The 7,471-nt window shown below is 56.9% G+C and overlaps 1 protein-coding gene across 1 annotated transcript in view; it reads left to right on the top strand.

Moving 5' to 3' along the window:
* Nucleotides 1-608: 608 nt before the first annotated feature.
* The window catches only part of SLC26A9 (solute carrier family 26 member 9), a 27,658-nt gene continuing 20,795 nt past the window's right edge, over nt 609-7,471 (top strand). Inside the window, exon 1 of the mRNA XM_060644293.3 lies at nt 609-876. The gene's annotated coding sequence lies outside the window, so the exon portion shown is untranslated. The remainder of the gene's footprint in view (nt 877-7,471) is intronic.

The following is a 7,471-nucleotide window of genomic DNA, read 5'->3' as shown; positions in this document are numbered from 1 at the left end:
GAGGCCTATGATTTAGAGACTTGCCAGCCTTCCTGTCACCTTACATATAGTTGCCATAAGTCCTGTTTCTTGAGCTCCTTTGCCTGATCCCAAACCCCGATGTTCCCCCTGCACCCACCTGGGAAGTTAGGAGGGCGAGGAATATTTCCCCTGTGGCACTGGTGGGTAGACCAAGGCGCGGAGCTTACGAGTGGCTTAAGGGCCGGGACAGAGCTGGGAACCGGGTCTCCACTGCAGCCCCAAACCTCCCAAGGGCGCTCAGGGCTTCCTCAGGGCTCATCCCCTTACTCAGGGGCGCTCAGAGGTCTACCGTCCCTCCAACGCACGGCCAGCTCTCCAACCTTCAAAGCAAGCAGCCCCGGGACCCCACCCCTCGGGTGGCCTCAATGGGTTCCATTGTCCAAGAGGCTCTTTGGCTTGACCCCAGCCCTACAAGCAGCAGGACAGCAGGCTCGGAGAGGGGTCTGCCTTGTCCCCTCCTCGGGCTCTGCTGGCTGCCTTGGGGGAGCCTGTGGGCCAGGGGCCCCGCTGAATGTGACCTATTGTCTTCGGGGTGGATTTAGGAAGTGCCAAGCTCCCATCAAGCAGCTCTGCTCCTCAGGTAAAACAAAAAAAGGGCTGTTCATTTGGGAACTTTTTCCCCTTATCTCCTTTTCCTATCTCCTCAGGCTTAGCTATGGTGTAGTGTTCAAAACCACTTCCCCTCGGAGCCAATCAGAAGCCGGGGCTCACCCCGTGGCCCTGAGGTAAAGTTATTTATAAACGCCTCCCTGGATTATTTGAGCAGAGCCCTTTCGCACACCTCGGAACACCTTTCGGCTCCCTGCTCCCCAGACACACCTGCAGCCCTGCCCAGCCAGCCCTGCTCACTCACCGGTAAGCCCCACCCAGCCCACCCCACGGGGCTGGGGGTCATCCCTTGAAGAGGGTGGGCACCGGGGGGCACCCAGAGGAGGAGCGACAGGAGACGGCCGGCCACGGGGGTGGGCTGTCTGCCAACCTGAGCACGAGTGGGAAAGACGCTGCGGCCCCTGAGTCTGAGAGCCGCCCCCAGCCCTTCACATCTGAGGAGCCCGCGGGGTCCTCACTCCCGTGTAAGGACCTCGGCTGCAGGGCAGGAGGCTGCGGGGAGCTTGCAGGATGGAATCTAGTGGAGGAGGCCTGCCAGACCCCAAAACAGAGTGAGGTGAAAGAAAGGGCTGGCTGTTTTGCAAGGGCTGCTTTCCTCTGCAAAGGAAAGAACAAACATCTTGGGCCTTCCTTGGGGGACCAGCCTTTGAAGCTGCTGGCTGCACGTCTCCCCTCTTTTCAAGTCTTGCAAGCAAAAAGCACATAATGCTGGGCTCCCCAGCCTGCTGTGTGGCTGTCTCCTTCTCCTTCTGCCCCTTAGATGCTCTCTTGCACTCCTGTATCTCTCCACCAGCTCGGGGCTCCCACATGGGCTGCATGGAGTCCCATTTATCCCCATTAATCCTGAGGGGCTGGAAGAGGCAGAAGGAAGGGAGACTGAGAGTTAGGAGAGACCGAGCGAGGGAGCAGTCCATCAGACCGGGGAAACAGGACCCAGGGGACGTGGCTCCCAGGTGAAAGCTTCCACACAAGAGGGTTTTGGTCAGGACGGTGGTTTGGGCCAGCTCCCCCGGCTCCCAGCTTCCTAACCTCCCATCCTGAAGCTCTGAGGGGTCTCAAGTCACCCTCAGAAAATGCCCCCATTCCTCAAAATCAGACCGTGAGGTCTCCAGCCAATCTTTTCTCTTTCTAGCATGAACCCCCCCACTTATACTTGGCCCTGTTGAATCTGAGCCACCAGAAGGAAGACCCGAGTTAAGAGTGTGCCCCTAGGAGTGGCATGGTGCCCCAAGTAGGGCAGATGAAGAGAGGGCCATGCCCCTGGATGGCTTCACTCACAGAGACAACCCTCTCCCAGAGCCCCCACGGTCCTTCCCACTCCCTCTTCAAGCCCAGAGCCCCACAGTCCTCCCCACTCCCTCCCCACACCCAGAGACCCACAGTCCCCCCACTTCCTTTTCACACCCAGAGCCCCATGTCCCCCCACACCCTCCCCGCGCCCAGAGCCCCACGGTCTTAGTGTTCAGAACCTGGCAACCCCCCCCCAACCTTGGGCAGCATGGAGACTAACACACATGTCCCCTCCACCACCTTGGCCTTCCCAGCACTTCCCACACTCCAGCGACTGTTCTAAATACCCATTTGTAAAAAACCCTGGGGGCGGAGATGGACTCTTCTTTTGCCTTTTAATGTCCAGAGTCTTCCTAGAGATTGACAAGTAGTGGGTGTTGAGTGAGTGTGTGTTGATCTGAACTGAATAACCACAGCCGGCTCCCTGAAGGAAGGAGATACCAGTTTGGTGCTGACCAAGCTCTGGAGTCCTTGAACCAGACCGAAGGGCCCTTCACTGGTCTCCTTGTCCACTCGCCCACTTCCAAGTAAGACTAAGCCTATTTTAAGTGTCTGTTTCAGGGATCCCATGACCTTGGTCTGGGCTCACTGCGGGAAAGTGCTTTGCAAAGTCTGACCTCAATCCCTTTTGCTGGAGCCTATTCCCTCAGCCCAACTGCTGTCCCCAGTAGGGAAAGCAGAGAAGGAGGAGAGAGTGGGTGTACTGAGGGGGTTTGGGGGGTGATGGCCATGAATCTCTCCCCTGCAAAGGTACCAGTCCCTAGAACTGCCAGAGAGCAGGAACACAACTCAGGGATATCGCATCCTTCTCTCCATGTGACTGATGAGGAAACCAGACCAGGGGGAAAACGGAGTGAGAAATTTGCCCAAGAAACACGCGGGCAGTAGGAATAAAAGGAATATTGATAAAGCGACAGGGAGACCTACAACCTCTACCCTCCCTCCACCTGCCAGGGACGCAGTTCCCAGCTGAGAGGGCAGCCCTCCTCTCCCGTCCCCACCTCCCATCCCCAGCCACAGCCACCAGCCGCTCAGAGATGGCTCTTGCCCTGTGGCTCCCACTTTGGATGAGGCGGGAAGGAACCAGCAGCTAGAGCAAAGAGGAAACCTCAAAGTGACCTTTCCTTTCCCCAGAACACAGCGACCGCCCCGGTAGGGACAAGTGATAAGAATGCCAGGGCGAGTCGACCGTGCTGGGGCTGCTCCCGTGCCTGGCACATGTGCCCATCAAAGAACCCCCCCACACACACACCTTACACATACACACACACACACACACACACACACACACACACACACAGCAGGGCTGAGGAGGAAGTCAGCCTGGGCCACAATGACAGGATCACCTCCAGACCTAACCAAAACCCCACAGATGGCTCTTACCTGCTCCCGAGAGCATCCGCCCTCGTCTAAAAAGATTCTCTGCTTCTCTTCTAACCAGTCCTGGGAAATTTCGGAGGGACAAGGGCATGAAGAGGGAGGGCGGACTGGATGAACGTATGCAGGCGGATAGGAAAAGAAAGACCAAGAAAGGCAGAGTGACCTGACTGCGGTTGCAGAGCAAGGAAGAGAATCCTCCGGAGTAACCAAAGTAATGGTAATAATAACACGGTCAGAATCCGTGGCACGCTCACCGTGGCCAGGCACCGCTCCGAGCCTCTCTATGCATTAACTTGGGTGCCACGTTGGAGCCCATCTCTGTCCAAAGTATTCTGCTGATGGAGACAGACCTATGCAGAGATACGCCTGGGAAGAGATACCTGTGGGCTTTCTGTTGTACAAACTCACTGGGGCGGGAGGGGGGCATTAGGGTTCTATGAGGGGCCCTGAAGGAGCCTGGGAGGAAGTCTGCTCAGCCCATAACCCCTCCCCCCACACACACAGAGTCTAGCTCCCCTTTGTCCTGCCCCCTTCCCGGCTCCTTAGCTCTGCAAGAACCCTGGATCCCCCTTGCCCCAAATGTGACCCCATTTCCCTGCCAAGCCTTGGAAACTGTCCACACACCCACGTCTCCTACGCTGGGCATGTTCTTCCCTTCTGGCCCTCTACTTCCCTCAAGCCCCACTCCTGCCCTCCCCAACCCCCCCCCCCAACCAGGTCTCTCCAGTAAATCAGGACCTGCCCCTCCTTCCCTCCACAAAGCGGGAGGCGACAGGGGCACCCTTTTGTTCCTCAATATTGTCACATGGCACCTGCTGTTTATCCCTGCTCCCGTGGGGGATGGGAGGCGGAGAGGGGCTGACACTGTTTGATGAGAGGCAGGGCTGGTTGACACACACCTATGGCAATGGGGCACTCGACTTTTTTCAGCGATGCTGACATCACTCGGTAGGGCTGTGTTTGTTTAACTAGGGATCAAGTCTTCACGTCCTCTACACCTCTCTCCCTTTCTTGCTCCCTCTTTCATCTTCCCACCCCTGACCGGGCATTGCAGGAGCCCTGTCTGGGGGTCCCCGAGAGCCCCTTAACTCTCTGAGAACCCCAGAGCTGTCTAAAAGAGGCAGGGCCTCCCGCCACCTGGCCTCTCCCATCCCCCTTTCCTCCTCAGCCTACAGCACTGGCCAGGGATGAAGTAACCCCCCTCCTAAGCCCCACCCCACCTCAACCCTATTCTTGGAATTAGGAAGTGTGCCCAGGGCACCTCCTCACCAGCCGCTGGGGCAGCTCCTGTGGCTACAGATTTGCCACTCTGTCTGTCATTGTCCTGAGGCAGCCAAGGCCAGAAGAGAGGTCAGAACCACTGCAGAGACCTCAAGGGGAGAAGCAGCGCTCAGAAGTCTCGTCTCGCTCATCGGCTGGGGTAGAAGGTCGCCAGGGTGGTGCGAAAGGGGCACTCTGGATGCCACTCAGGGCACAGCCCCCAGAGAGCAGGAGCAGGAGGACTGGGGCCCAAGAGGAGCACTTAAGACAGAGCCTAAGGCCCCGTTCAAATCCCCATACCACGTCTCTCTAAGACTCAGCTTCCATATCCACAAGACGAGAGGATTAGACCAGCCTGGCGCTCAAGTTCCCTTCTAGACAAAACTTCCTGAGTCGAGCCGGCTGCTGGGTTCACCTTCTTTTGTGTGGCACAAACTCAAGATTGGGAAAGCTCCCAGAGCCTTCTCCTCTTCGACACCCTATTTCTAGAATGAAATGGGCAGAGCATATGGGAAAGGACAGATTTGGCATTCCAGTAAAGCAAGGGAGCTTTTTTTCCTTGGTTAGCCTGGATAGGTGGGAATTCCCCCAGCATCTGGTCCCCGTCCGTAGGAGGCCTGACACTGGGGCAGAAACAATCCTGAGTCACCCCCTCCCAGAAGGATTTCCACCAGTGTCGCCCCCTTGCCTCCCTCCCTTCCCTGGAAACGACAGCCAGGAGTGGCCAAAGCCAACATTGGTGTGCGGGCTGGAGAGGCCCAAATAAAGGAGGTCTGAGGAGAAAAAGAGATCCCAGGCCAGGGTGGTCAGGAAAGGCTTCATAGAAGAGGCGAAGGAGGTAGGCGAGGGCAAGGCAAAGAGGAGAGGGAGGGGAGGGGAGGAGGAGGGCCCTAAGCAGGTCTTAAGGATGGGCAGGTCTAGGGAGGCAGAATGAGTCAGGGCATCACAGGTAAGGAGGATAGTGTGGACAGAGCCCAGGGGTAAACCTGAGCCCGGCCTGTCTGGCGTGCCGGATGGTGCCAGGAGACCCAGCCAACAGCTCTACCGAGTCCCCCAAAACAGGGCCAGGTGGCAGAAGAACAAACACACCCAAATAAGGAGTTTGGGCTTGATCCTCCTGGAAATGAGGAGGCTGAGGGTTTCTGATTAGCGGGTATAGGCTGGAGACGGGAAAAATCAGTCAGAAGGCTAATGTAATAGTCCAGGTGTGAGATAAGAACTGAGGGGGTGGGGGACAGGAGGGACACTGGAAGAAAAGAGCAATGGGGCTTGATGAACAGCTGAATGTGGAGGCTGGCAAGAGGTAAAGAAAGGGCATATGTAGGGGTGGCCGGGGTGACAGGGAGGAAGATCCCCACTGGGAAAATGAGGAAGTGAGGGGGTGCTGGGTTAGCAGGGTTCTGTGGGATCAGACGTTGACCTCGTCCCCACAGACACACTACTAGAACTGAGAGCCTTTGAAAAAGCAGACTGGGAAAGGGCTTCGAGGGCCACCCGCCACCTGCCAGGGGCACGAAGCGAGATCTCCCATCACCCTCTCTTCCCAGGGGCTCCCTCTTCTGGGTTCGGTTCCCCTTGAACATCTCGGCTATTCCTTCGTGGGCAGTCTGTTCGGTGGCCAGGGACAGACTCCTTCCTCCGAACCGCAAGTCTTTCTCTAAAGCCAAGTTGGACCTCTGGGTTCCTCTAGACAATCATGCTCCCTACTCATTGCTCCCAAAGGGCCCACCCGGAAGTCACCTTGAAAGCCAGACCCTTGCAACCCTCGGAAACGGGGTGGCGGGGGGGGGGGCGGCAGGGAGGAGAAGGAGAAGCAGGGGCACCTGCCTCACTGGAGGGTGAAGGACTGAAGGCCTCTGAATAGTCTCTCCTAAGACGAAGGCAGCAGCCTCCTCCCTTAATAATCATCACCATTACCGCCTGGGAAGGCCGCCCCTTCATGCACACAGTCTCATTCCACATCCTCATGGCAACCACCCAGAACCGTTACTTTCCCCATTTACCGATGAAGAAACTGAGTCTTTGAACCCAGGCCATTCTGGCTCTAAAGCATGTGCTGTTTTCCTTATGCCACTCGGCCTCTCACTTCTCTCACTGAGATGTCTCACATGCCATCGCTTTTACTCATTTCTGCCCATGTCTCCTCCAAAACACCGCGTAGTGATTCATTCCACAAGCATTTGTTGAGTGTGTACTGGGCACAGGCACCGTGAGGGGATTCCTTCCCCAACTCCCTCCCCGCCCGATGTCACCCCAGTGATTTGGCGGGGGGTCCAGCCCTCGCTCGTAGGTTCTGACGGACCGCGGGGTCCTGCGACCAAATGAATTGAATTCCCCAGCCCAACCTGCATCACCTTGGGTACCATCTCATTGATAGTAACGACTCCCATTTGCCTCATTTCGGGTACATTTCACATACCCCTTTCTTGCCCATATCTCACCTCACGGTCATACCCACCCTGTGAGATGGATGTGTTTCTCCCATTTTACTGGCCAGGAATCTGAGGCTCAGAGAGGTGAGGTCTGCTCCACCCCACCATTGAAGCCTGGACTAAAACCCAGGTTTCTGGACCCTTCGTGAATGTACTTTCCATCTTTCTGCCACGTTCTCTTCCGCAAAAGGCATCAACCAACCCGCTCGCCTCCGATAACCCCTAGGCAGCCAGGCTCTCCCGCGGGAAGCCGAGGGACATCCCTAGCCCCCTGTGTGGTTTCTCACTTTCAACTCCAGCTCAGATCTTTTGCCAAACTGGCCACAGCCACCCCACACTGCCCACCTCCTTCCTCCAAACGTACCCCACCTCTTTCTTCTTTCTTCTTCCTCAGAGGTTCTCCTAGGGAGTTCTCCCAGCTCCCAAGGGCAGGGTACAGGAAGAGGGACCGGTGCTTGTAGGAGGGAGGGGGAACGGCT

Source organism: Panthera onca, chromosome F1 (assembly GCF_046562875.1).
Source record: "Panthera onca isolate mPanOnc1 chromosome F1, mPanOnc1 haplotype 2, whole genome shotgun sequence".
Lineage (NCBI taxonomy): Eukaryota > Metazoa > Chordata > Mammalia > Carnivora > Felidae > Panthera > Panthera onca.
This window is presented reverse-complemented; position numbering and strand designations above follow the sequence as displayed.